Source organism: Oreochromis aureus, linkage group 7, assembly GCF_013358895.1.
Source record: "Oreochromis aureus strain Israel breed Guangdong linkage group 7, ZZ_aureus, whole genome shotgun sequence".
In the NCBI taxonomy this organism is placed as follows: Eukaryota; Metazoa; Chordata; class Actinopteri; order Cichliformes; family Cichlidae; genus Oreochromis; species Oreochromis aureus.
In genome coordinates, this window is record NC_052948.1 from 31731038 (window position 1) to 31743933 (window position 12896).

Below are 12896 nucleotides of genomic sequence, written 5' to 3' on the forward strand. Positions count from 1 at the left end.
GAGTGGCTTCACAATCATTTAAGCTCTTGTATTTATCATGATTGTTTAGAGCTCAAAGCATTGCCTGTCGATCGCTCTCCTCCTTGGTCATGCAGCCCTCACAGCCTGGAGGTTTGTTGCGGCTCATTGTCCTGCTGAAAACAAATAGTGTTCCCAGGGATGGTGTGAGCATTGTTTCACCATATGCTTCGCAGCAGGAACCTCCTTTTCTAGATCCCACAAACACATAAAACCAAAGTTCCTATCAGACCAAAGCCCTGATTTCCACTGGTCTGACGTCTATTCCTTTTCTCACTTCTTCCAAGTAGTTCTCTTCTTCTGCATATCATTGCCGTTCGGTAGTTCAGCTATGATGGCCTGATTCTCACAGTCAAACTAAGAGTGTTTGATCTTTGAAAGAGCGACTAAATTCCTTTTAAGGAGGATGGAGGGACGGTAGTGGCATAAATCAGATGACTTCTACCCAGGAGACATGAGTTTGAGATCCATGCGGGACTCTTTTTCTTTTTTGCATAGTTTTCTATTTTTTTTCTAGGTTAGTAGTCCACCAGAGATTTTATATGCACTTATTCACACAACTGCAAAAGCCCTGATGCTTTGATTACTTTCTGTTCATCGGTGATATGCAATGAGTGATTATTATTGATATCAATTGTTTTATGGACTAATAAACCCCCAAAGGATTGGATTTGATGGACAGCATTACAAAATTCTCTCAACTAAGCAACTAAGCTCTGACTTAGATTCATCAGTAAATTGATTGTCATTATCCAGTGTTAAACTTTTGTATGTCTTGGGCAACACAAACTTTTAGCCTTCTCCTTTCCTGAGAACTGGTTTAGCTCTAAGTTTACCAAATTGGGTCGAATATAAGTTCATGGATCTTCTGATGGTGTGGTCAGGTTTGTTCAGCCTCGTGGTGCTTTAGTCCTTATCCACCTTATCTAGTTGCTACAATTTGTTTTAAGGTTCATGGCACTCGCCCTTGAAACCTGACAATATAGCCATTATTTTATTATAATTAAGCTTCTACTAAGAATATGGGAATTTTGACAATATTACTTGGTTTTGATGCCATCATTTCTTCTACTGCAGGACACTTAATTTTCAGTCAAAGTGCTTGGTAGTTGTGAAATCGTACATACAGAAGAGCCACTCAATTTGTTCATAGCTGCTAGCAAAACGTAGAACATGGTATGGTATTTCAATCTAAAGCTAGTGAGATATGATTTTTCTTCTTTTACCATATTGGGCAACCCAGGTATAAAGTCACATTTGATGGCTCATGAAAATCTGTGACTGAAAATGTGAAAATCATGTGTATTTAAAGAGCTCTACAGTTTCTCAGATTAACTTGGGAGTATACTCAACTGAACGTATTTTACATTATGCTTAATATACGTCATTGCTCTTTCTATTGGTTCTTGAGCTACCACATGGTACCTCCAGATCATGTCTCCAGTGGTCAGTTGCCTTAGGGTGATGATGATGATGATGATGATAGTCAGAGAGTTCATCTTTCTTCGACTTTCCAACTTTCTTTGGGAGGTTTAGATGTAAAAAGTTTTTCAGGCAAAGGCAAAAGCAAAGTTGAAGAGCGAGGCGCTCACACTTGCACCAACTTTCTCACAGTGATAATTAGCCTGTTCATTCCTTCAGTACGACTCAGAGGACAGAGTGGGGGGGAGAAGATCTGAGGACATGCCAGTGACGAGGGGATGAGCCTGGGAAAGACAAAATGAGGAAGGAGAGGCAAGGAGTGAAAAACTGGAAGAGAGTTGGCAAGATGAAGGGGGGAAAAAAACGAATGTTGCTGTGAATCCTCAATGATTCGGTTTACAGTGTGGGACTCCAGCAGTGGCTCTGATCAGATCATATGAGGGGTTTTACATCAGACAGAAGAGCAGCTTCAGTCAGTCAACACGCCTGTGACTGTAGAAGTTTTACAGAAGACATGATTGCATTTGTACTTTTCTTTGTAACTCACACTGATTAATGAGTACTGAGCCATTAAATTCAGTGTTCTACAACCACCTAATGGAGTCTGGTGAAGTTAAACAGCAGTTTACGGTTGGCTGCTGAGCACAACTTTAATTTTAAAGACGTTCATTGTAATACATACCACACTATCTAAAAACAGACCCCTAAATCCTGCACTCTGTTTGGATGAATTTAAAGCATTAGTCTGTAACAGTGAGTCATCAGGGTAGAGAGAATCACTGGAGTTTGGCACAAACTGAATTTTCTCTCTCATTCACTACTGTTTTTCTCCAGATATCATCATATCTCAAAGATAATTTGACTATACATTGACTCTCTTTGGGGTGGTGGTCCCTGTATCAGAACAGGCTGTTTTCGATATTAAAATTCATTTAAAGGCACATTCTGCAAAGAGGTCTCTAGTGATCACTGCTGTGTAATTTGGCAGATTTGCAGTTTGCAGTTAGGAAGTTTTAGAAATGACTCATTGACTTAAGTACTCTTAACTTAAGTTTTGTGGAAAAAAACAATAAGTTGGTAGAACCTTGTAGAAGCTTTTCAGTTCACAGCATAAGGCCCTGTTCCTCTCAGAGAAGACTGTGGATAAAAGGAGCATGGCCACTGTGACATCAGCCATTCATTTGTGGTCACCTAATTTCAAAACTCAAGTTTAAGATTATTGATATCACTATCATTTTTTTTTCTAAAATTTGAGTATTTGGATGAGAGGGTCTGCAATACACTGGCAGCTTGTCCAGGCTGTACCCCAGCTCCTGCTCTATGAAAGCTAAAATAGGCTCTAGCCCAACAGTGAGGCACCAACATCCCAAACAAAATCAGTGATTTTCATTGATGCCTAGAAATGTCTGTCAGCTATGACTGCCTGACTGTGTCAGCAGTTCCCTAAAACACATTCCACAAAGGTTATGGTCATAACCCAAAATGTAGGTTACAATAAGCAAACACAACCAGTACTCATAAACATGAAACAGACGTATGTCAAACAATATCCCCTCAAACAGCACACAGGTGATGGCTTAGCCAACAAGGCTGAGATCTTCATAGAAACATGAAGTGACTGTAACGCCCCAGTCTTGCCATTAAAGAAAACCCACCCAAATGATTACCTCTTGTTACATGATTTAGGAAAGTGCAAACTGAGGGTTTAGGATTAAAATCTTTTACTTAAACCATTTAACACCATTAGAAGAATATTAAGTCTGGTTTAAAGAATCAGTCCAAGTCATCCCCTCCAGTATTTCTTCAGACATGTCATATCCCTTCATTTTTATCATAACCCTCAGAAGCTCTTGCAGTCCTTAATTACACCAGTCTCCTGTCATTTCCATAAGACACCTTTTAACTGTAGCACTTGTGAAGTCTCTAAAGCCGTCTAAGACTATGTCAAATTCTGTTTGATGTGCATCACCCTCATCGGCTCTTCTTCCTCGCACCAACTTTGTCCCACTTCCACAGTCGCAGTGACACCTCCTCCTATCCCAGCACCCATTGCACTGTGGGTGGAGATCATAGTGTAGGCACTTGACTTTAAACAGCTGTTTGTATAAAGCTGTTTCCTTTCACCACCAGGTTGATGCTCCATGATACCAAATTGTGTCTATGAACCAGTTTTGTGCACAGGAGCAGGTTGTCTAATTACGGTGTTCTCTCTCTGTGGAGTGAATATGTTTTCAGTCACATCAGTGAGCAGAATGTTTCACATTGTAATTACCCTGCTCTCAGTCTGGCTGCATGTCTTGAAGGATTTGTGTCCTCTTTTCTCTCTTTTATTTCTTCCTCGTCTGATGTGCAGTTGCTGCTGTTGTTTAACCCAGTTGTAACAAACTGGAGTCACTGAGCTGAAGCGTAGCATCCAGGTTATAATGCTGTGTGGTTATTTCTGGAGAGAGTGAGTCAGCGGTCGAGTGATAATTCTTGTTAGCATGTGACAAGGACTGTGAGTTTACATAAATGTGGGTGTTTGTGATATGTGGGTCACCGTAAAGCAGGAAAACCCTCTGGCTTCCTCTGCCAACACTCAGACCTGTTTCCTATTCTATTTTTTCCCTCTTCCTATCTTTTTTATTTGCTGTCATGTTTCACATTTCATAGATTTTCCTTTTATTTTATTGTTTTATGGAAGTTCTGTCAAAGACTTTTCTGTTTTAAGCTGTGGCAATGCATCTTTTAGAAATGCCGTTTCTCTTTCTGTAAAGATAGAAAAGCTTTAAGGCATTTTTTGTTCTTGGAGAGGGAAGTTAAAGAAGATATTGAACTGAAAAACACAAGAAAGTGTACGTTACAGTCATAGTTCATTAATCCAGAAATTAATAATCTGTTTAAATAGGCAGCATATTTGTGTTAGATTTAATTCACTAAACACCTAAAATGTAATAAAAATCAAGTTAACATTTGTTTATCTTCAAACTCGAGCGCATATAGTTAAAAAAAAATCTACAATGTTGTGCAAAAGTCTTGAGCCACCCTTCATTTCTTTATATTTTGCTTCCAAGGAACCAGACTTCCTTGTGATTTTTTTTAAAGTGGTATTGGGAGATGGTTTTCTTTCTGAAGATTTTCTTTGAGTATCGGCTGCTTTTTCACTGATGTTCAGTCCACTCCGGGTACCTGACCGTTTTCACAGGAATGTTTTTCGTTTGAGCCAGTTTAACATATCAATCATTCCAGCATAAAAATGCACCTATTTCAAAGGATGAACATGTGTTTTTTAGACATTTACACATTTTAATAAATCGCTGTACCTATTTCTCATTTTCCTGTGTAATTATAAAGGAATTCTGGTGGAGAGTCGCAGATTTTAAGCCCTATAGGATTGTCCCCAAGAGGGTCATGGACCCCTATTGAACCTCTACCTAATCCCACGAGCCAAGGTGTGAAAATGGGTGCGGGTCACAATTGATTTTATTGTGTCCATGACCCTCTTCGGACACTCCCATAGAGCTTAAAATCTGGGACTCTCCACCAGTGTCTCTTAGAACTGAAGAAGCTGCTTGGATGAGAGATGAAACGTCTTCAAGGAAACTTAAAGAAGTCCAGAAGCTTTTCTTTCCAAGCTTCTTAGACTACGATGACTGAGAACCTTCACAGACATAATTCTGAATGATTTTACACTCTTTCATACTACTGTATGCCGATAACTTTTTTATGGACAGGGAGTATCTAATGTAGCTACACAAAACACAAATCTTATATCATGATACTAAGAGTGTCGTAAGATTGAGGCAAGAGAGGACTTTATATCAGGATTAGGTAAACATAGTGATCTTGGTTAAAATATCAGTGTCTTTTATCTCGTGTCACTGGAACCTCGATTTGTTGAACATTTTGTTGAACAGAAGTCAGCGGGCCCCAGTTGTGCAAAGTCTCAAAAAAAGATGATGAAAAAAGATTTATTGCAACTTAGATCTTGAAGAGGGTTGTAAGCCATCAAGGGAATGGCTGTCTGGACTGAGAAGTGCTGATGGCATAAGTTGAAGGATTGCTCCAAAAAACTGCCAGCAAGGGCAGGGCGTGGATTGGAGAGGAGGAAACGGAGGGATGGTGGCGTTCCAACAGATGGCATGATCTGGGGCTTGCTGTCTGTGAGGCATATTGGATATCTCCGCAAGTGCAAGGACCAAACTCTCGTGCTAGAATTTTGATTTCAATTAAAAGAATTTAAAAATGTCTTATTATGACTGGAGACAGGCTGCAGTAAACAAAGGAACCGTGTTAGCATTAAAACAAACTACAACCACGACTGAACATTTTAGCATGAAAAAAATAAATGCAGAATAAAGTCAGTGTCAGTGAACATCCAACTGATACGTTCATTATGAAGATAGCTGCAAACTGACAAATACATTAAGAACATTTGCACATTAAATTAACATAAAAGGCAATTTGGCTGAAATTGCAAATAGTTTTTCAACACACTTTCTATGGCTTAGGTTTTTGTAATGTCATAGTAAAAATGACTGCACTACTTTTATTTATTTTGATTTATTTTGATTGGTTTTTATTTAATGGGGAAAATATTGAGAACATTTAAGTAAATTGTTTGTAATTGATTTGGTGGAATGTGCGTTATTCTTAAACCCCTGCAGGGTCCACACTGTTTCTCTCTTTGTTTCTGTCTCTTGTATTTTGCTTCTGCTAAAGTAGCTCCAGGCCTCTTCAATATTTTTCTTTTTCATTTTTTTTTAAACCCAGCTGTAACATCTCTGCTTTGCAGACGTCAGATGTGCTGATCTCTATATCTACCTGCTGTTTCTGTGTCTTTGTGTCTCCGGTCTGGCTTTCCTCTCTCACTCTCACAGTTTTCTATCAGTTTTATTTGGGTTTCATCTCAGTGTGCTTGTGTCATTCTTGATCAAACTCTTTTTTTGCTCAGTGTTTTTCTTTGTCTGATTTCTTTATCTCTCCTTCCTCTTTTTGATTTCTAGTTAATTTCTCTATGACTTTTACTTTTTTCTTTTTACATGACTTCATGTACCAGCATTTTCTTTTTAAATATCCTCTTTCCTGATCTCTATCTGTATTTCTGTCTCCTCTTATTTCTGGCCTCCTCCTCACCCTCCCACAAAACCGCCATAAACCTGTAGCTCCCCACCTCACTGCACCAAGCTCATCAATATTCTCCGCCAATAAGTGTATTGACCAGACTTGCTCATCTCTGGTCGTCCTGCTGCTGTAATGAAACCCTGACTCTGTTTGAATGAGCACACACACACACACACACACACACACACACACACACACACCTCCTAAAGCTGCTGATCACAGCCCTGCTGTTATCAATACTGTCTGATCGATCCTGGTATTGATGATGGTTTAGTGTAATAACCTCTGGGTTTCAAAGAGGAAGAAGCAGGAGGCAGAAGAAAACTGGCCATCTGTCTCTTTTGACAGTTAGAATTGAATTTAAAAATCTTTATTGACATGTGTGTTTTTGTGCAGGATTTTCCATCCATCCATCCATTTATTTTCTAGCCCTGATTCAGTATTCAGGTCTGGGTTCCTTGGGGAACTGTCTAAGCAGAGCTCCCTTTTCTCACCCACCTCCTCCAGCTTCTATCTGCTGCACAACAAAGCCTTTCCAAGTCAGTCAGGAGACATGATCTGTTCAGTGTGTCCTGGGTCTACCCCGGGGTTTCCAACTGGTAAAACTGATATAAAACACCTGGGGTGTGTCCAGGATGCATCCTGGTCAGGTGCCTGAAAAACCTCAACTGTCTTGCTTTGATGTGGAGGAGCAGTAGCTATACTCTAAGCTCCACCTGAAAGTCTCAGCTCCTCATCCTAAGGCTGCGCTCAGGACCTCTTCAGAGGAAGCTGATGTCTTATCCTTACAACAATAGACTGGTACCAATACACTTCCCCACTTACACAATGCAATACACTTATTTGTAAAAAAAAAAAAAAAGACCAACAAGACTGGGGAAGCACCTCATTCCCAACCACGAGTGGACATTCTGGCCTGGAGGAAGTGTACAACTTGATGAAGCCAACAGGGCCAGGTCACCTGGAGAAAGCAGATATGTGAACCTGAGGTCACCAGATCAGAAAGCTCCACACAACAAATCTTTGACAAAGGGCAAAGGGATGATGTCCAACTCTGACTGGGAACTAGTTTGGCCCCAGTGTATACCAAGCTCTCCTTATGGTTGCACAAGGACTGAATAGTCTGTAGCAATGGGCCAGACGCTGCATACACCAAAGCACTCCACACAGAACACCCCCGCCCCCAGGGACTTGTTGAACACAAATCACACGGAGAGTGGTTGGGCGAAGTCCTGCACACCATCCAATAACTTTGAGAGGGTAAAGAGAACTCTGTAGTAAAAGTAATGAAAAAAGTACATTTGATTCAATATTTTATGAATCTGTGTAATTTACCATCTGTTTGTTTTTGACACTGACTGAAACTCAGCAAGTCCTCCAGCTATACAGTTACACTGCTCATTTGTCATCCTACCATCTGAAAAGCCCCATACCAGTTTACACAATTTATTCTCATTCAAGTCGAATAAGTGTGTTTCACAAAGTGTTGAAAATATCAATTTAATAATCTTCACAATTATTATAATGACTAGTAAGAAAAATATCTTTATAAGCATTGTTATTCCCCAGATCTTTTATCTATCCTCTTTTGAGAAACCGTGATGACAAAACATTGATGAAAACAAAAACGGAGAAAACTGTTCACAACAAAATGTTAAACCTTCAGTCATGTTTCTTTCTTATGGGTTTTTTTTTTTGGATTGATTTCCTTACAGCGGGCTGGTGAGCCTTTAATTCAGTATTACACTGAAAATATTTTTGTAGAAAACAGAAATGGGCTGTTGCAAATGTTTTCTTTTGAACACATTTTTTTCCTTATTAAACATTCATTTATATTCAGAAACACAATGCTGAATTCACCTCCAGCCTGAATGGATGTGCGTAAAAAAGACACAGCTGGATAGAGACAAAGAGAGAAATATGTGCACCACACTCACACACACACACACACACACACACACACACAAACACAAACACAAACACAAACAAACAAACAAACAAACAAACAAACAAACAAACAAACAAACAAACAAACAAACAAACAAACAAACACTGACGGGTGCCTCTTATCTTCAACAGCTTGAAGAAGCACTGTGTGTGTGTGTGTGTGTGTGTGTGTGTGTGTGTGTGTGTGTGTGTAGACCTGAGGCAGTGTAATCAGTCTCAGTGAGTTTGAGTCCCTGCAGTTTCCTCTCAAGGTCACAATATGAACTCTGTTGGCTCTGACTGACTGTCTGCTTTACAGTCGGTGGGACTGTTACAGGGCTGCTGATGACATCATTAACACTATGACATTATAAGAAAAAAAAAAACTTCTTCCACCACAGATCGTGCTTCTTATGCTCCTGCCTTTCTGACCAACGGCATAGCTCTTTGGTTACCATGGATATGTACATGCAGATGCTTTACTGCTGTTCTTCAGTGCAGTGAACTTCCACGTCTCCTAGTTCATGTATGGCTGCAAAGGGAGCAGTCTATACATGATGAAAAATCATCTTTGCTGTCATGATATAAAAATACTAGAACGGTATGATTCAGGATACTTAGTGAAGTTTGAAATGCAGGTTTCCACGCAAAAAAAAATATTGTTAATAGTAGTCATAATAGTTCCATAACAGTGTTTAGAATAGTATTAGAATTCTGCTGCTGCTGTTTTTGTGATACTCTGAGTCTGAAATGTAATGTCTTCTAACATGTGAATGATGCTGTGCAGCTTTACAGTCATGTCAAAAAGACAGTTGTTTCAGGTTTCTCTGCAGTACTCTTTGCTTCATTAGTTTGGAAAACAACCTTTGTTTGACTGCAAGTGTCTCTCATCGCTCTGGAGGAATTTTGGCCCACTCATCTTTATGCGTTGCTTGTTTGACATTCAATTCAACTCAATTCAGTTTTATTTATACAGCGCCAAATCACAACAACAGTCACCTCAAGGCGCTTTATACTGTAAGGGAGACCCTACAATAATACATACAGAGAAAAACCCAACAATCAAATGACCCCCTAAGAGCAAGCACTTTGGCGACAGTGGGAAGGAAAAACTCCCTTTTAACAGAAAGAAACCTCCGGCAGAACCAGGCTCAGGGAGGGGCGGGGCCATCTTATGTGACCGCTTGAGGAGAGAGAAGGAAGACAGGATAAAGACATGCTGTGGAAGAGAGACAGAGATTAATAACAAGTATGATTAAATGCAGAGAGGTCTATTAACACATACTGAGTGAGAAAGGTGACTGGAAAGGAAAAACTCAATGCATCATGGGAATCCCCGGCAGCCTACGTCTATTGCAGCATAACTAAGGCTACGTTCACACTGCAGGTCTTAATGCTCAATTCCGATTTTTTGATCAAATCCCATTTTTTTGTCTGCTTGTTCACACTACAAATAAAATGCGACAGCAAACGCTCTCCAGTGTGAACGCTCAAAGCGGCCCGCATGCGCAAAAGAAGATGTCACACACAACGCGCTCTGTTTAGACCCAGAGCAAACAATATTGTTTGACTGATTGGCCTTAATATAAAGACTTCGGACTTTATGTTTCCAAATTTTTGCTTTAAGTTATTTTGTTATTTACATAATAATGCAAATAACCTAATAATGATCCTTTTTGCTGTTTTAGAGGAGCGGTGCTTCAAAGGATAGTTGCAGATTTCTGTCAGAATCTGCAGAAAATACAGTAAAAATAAAATGTTCACATTTCTCCAACGTGGTCTTCCCAACAGTTTCACCGGATGGCAAGAAACCGTTCGCGATGTCCTATCGGGCGCTTCTCCGGCGCTGATAATTGGCGTCTGTCCTGTGTCAGTGACGTAAAAGACGGATTTAATGCGACTTGACCGTTCACACAGCAGTCGCTTTCTAAAACATCGGATATGTATCGGATTCAGTACCACATACGAAAGTGACCCAGATCGGATTTGAAAATATCGGATTTGTGCCGTTCACACTGTCATACCATGATCGGATACGGGTTGCATAGGGTCAAAAAAATCGGATTTGATGCGCTTTTGCCTGCAGTGTGAACGTAGCCTAAGGGAGGATTCAGGGTCACCTGGTCCAGCCCTAACTATATGCTTTAGCAAAAAGGAAAGTTTTAAGCCTAATCTTGAAAGTAGAGATAGTGTCTGTCTCCCGAATCCAAACTGGAAGCTGGTTCCACAGAAGAGGGGCCTTAAAACTGAAGGCTCTGCCTCCCATTCTACTTTTAAATACTCTAGGAACAACAAGTAGGCCTGCAGAGCGAGAGCGAAGTGCTCTAATAGGGTGATATGGTACTACAAGGTCATTAAGATAAGATGGGGCCTGATTATTTAAGACCTTGTATGTGAGGAGCAGGATTTTGAATTCAATTCTGGATTTAACAGGAAGCCAATGAAGGGAAGCCAAAACAGGAGAAATATGCTCTCTCTTTCTAATCCCTGTCAGTACTCTTGCTGCAGCATTTTGGATTAGCTGAAGACTTTTCAGGGAGTTTTTAGGACTTCCTGATAATAATGAATTACAGTAGTCCAGCCTGGAAGTAATAAATGCATGAACTAGTTTTTCAGCGTCACTCTGAGACAGGATATTTCTAACTTTAGAGATGTTGCGCAAATGGAAGAAAGCAGTCTTACATATTTGTTTAATATGTGCATTGAAGGACATGTCCTGGTCAAAAATGACTCCAAGGTTCCTCACAGTGTTACTGGAGGCCAAGGTAATGCCATCCAGAGTAAGAATCTGGTTAGATACCATATTTCTAAGATTTTCAGGGCCGAGTACAATAACCTCAGTTTTATCTGAATTAAGAAGCAGAAAGTTAGCGGCCATCCAGGTCTTTATGTCTTTAAGACATTCCTGCAGTTTAACTAATTGGTGTGTGTTACCTGGCTTCATGGATAGAGAGAGCTGGGTGTCATCAGCATAGTAGTGAAATGTATACTATGTCTTCTGAGGATACTGCCTAAGGGAAGGGTATATGCCATTCTCTTAAGGTCCCATCACAGAATTTAAAGTCTCAGCTTTCACTAGAGTATTGCAATTTGAGTCTTTTTTTTCCAGCTATTATGTTGAAGAGTTTGTGCTGTACTTGGGATCATTGTCATGTTGAGTGATCCTACTGTAGCCAAGCTTTAACTGTCAGATGGACGGCCTCACATTCGAATACTTTGGTATAGAGAGGAGTTCATGCTTGAGTCCTGTGGCTTCAAGAACAAGCCCAAATCATCACCCCTCCACCACTGTGCTTGACGTTTGGTATGTGGTGTAATGCATTATGGCCACACATCTCCTGATAACCCTTCCAGTGATGCCAAACTTGTTCAGTCTTCTTCAATTTGTCATGAACTTTATTATTTAACCTGCTAACTGAGGCTTGATGAATCTGAAATGTAGCTTTTGGGTTTTGTTTGCAGTTTCTCTAAGGCTTGGAAGTCCTGACCTCTGGGTGAATTTGCTGGGAAAGATGGAAGGACAAAAACTTCTTCTTTTATACAGATGCTTACGTTTGCTGATTATATGAGCGCTGATTAGCACTTGATTAGCAGCATTGGGCTGGTACTCAACCTCCTAATTCCTCTTAATTGGAGTGCATAGAGTAAACTGACTTTCTCACATGACTGTACATGAGATAACTTTTTCTGAATGTCTGCTTAACACCATGAAAAAGATAAATGAGATCATCTGGGACCATCTAGCACTATAACACATACAGCAGCATAGACTTAAAGTAAGGATAAATTGTTGCGATATAGCCAATAGTAAATCATAAAACAACTTCTCAGTCAGTGTTGGCACAGTCTAGTCGGCTTTACTCTCACATTCTGAGTGTCAAGGTTCAAGGGTAAAAGAGTTAAACCTTTCCATTTAAAACTTCATACACAAAAACTTTGTATCAAATAAACAATTCATTGACAAAAAACAAAAAATATTTATTTTTTTAAGTCCACTTGCAAAACTGACTAAAATAAAAATAATATTTTTTTAGAAAATGCCTTCAGTTTGACTTTTTGTTAAAATGTGTAAATCTAACAAGTATGAGAAGGCATTTGTGCATTTTTAATGAGACCAAGGTTTCCACATGATTGTGAGTAAAAAAAACAATTTTTGAAATACCCTTTGTTAACCTCCGCTGACAAATATCCTCCTATTAGAATTAAGATTAAGAAGACATTAATGGTCAAAATAGGGATGAGCTAAAATGAGCAAACACACATCTGAAATTGAAAAACAAAAATGAAATAAATATAAAAACTTTCTGTGCAATAACAAATTTTTCTGGTGACCCTGACTCGGTTGGCTCTCTCGCTGGTTTGCTGACCCCTGTGATGCCTGCTCTGTCACTGCTATCAGCCTGCTTCTTTATACATCTGTTTCAGTG

At 39.7% G+C, this 12896-nt stretch overlaps 1 protein-coding gene across 1 annotated transcript in view; it reads left to right on the forward strand.

Moving 5' to 3' along the window:
- Nucleotides 1–12896, forward strand: part of dcc (DCC netrin 1 receptor) — a 339659-nt gene that overhangs the window by 285904 nt on the left and 40859 nt on the right. The window lies entirely within an intron of this gene.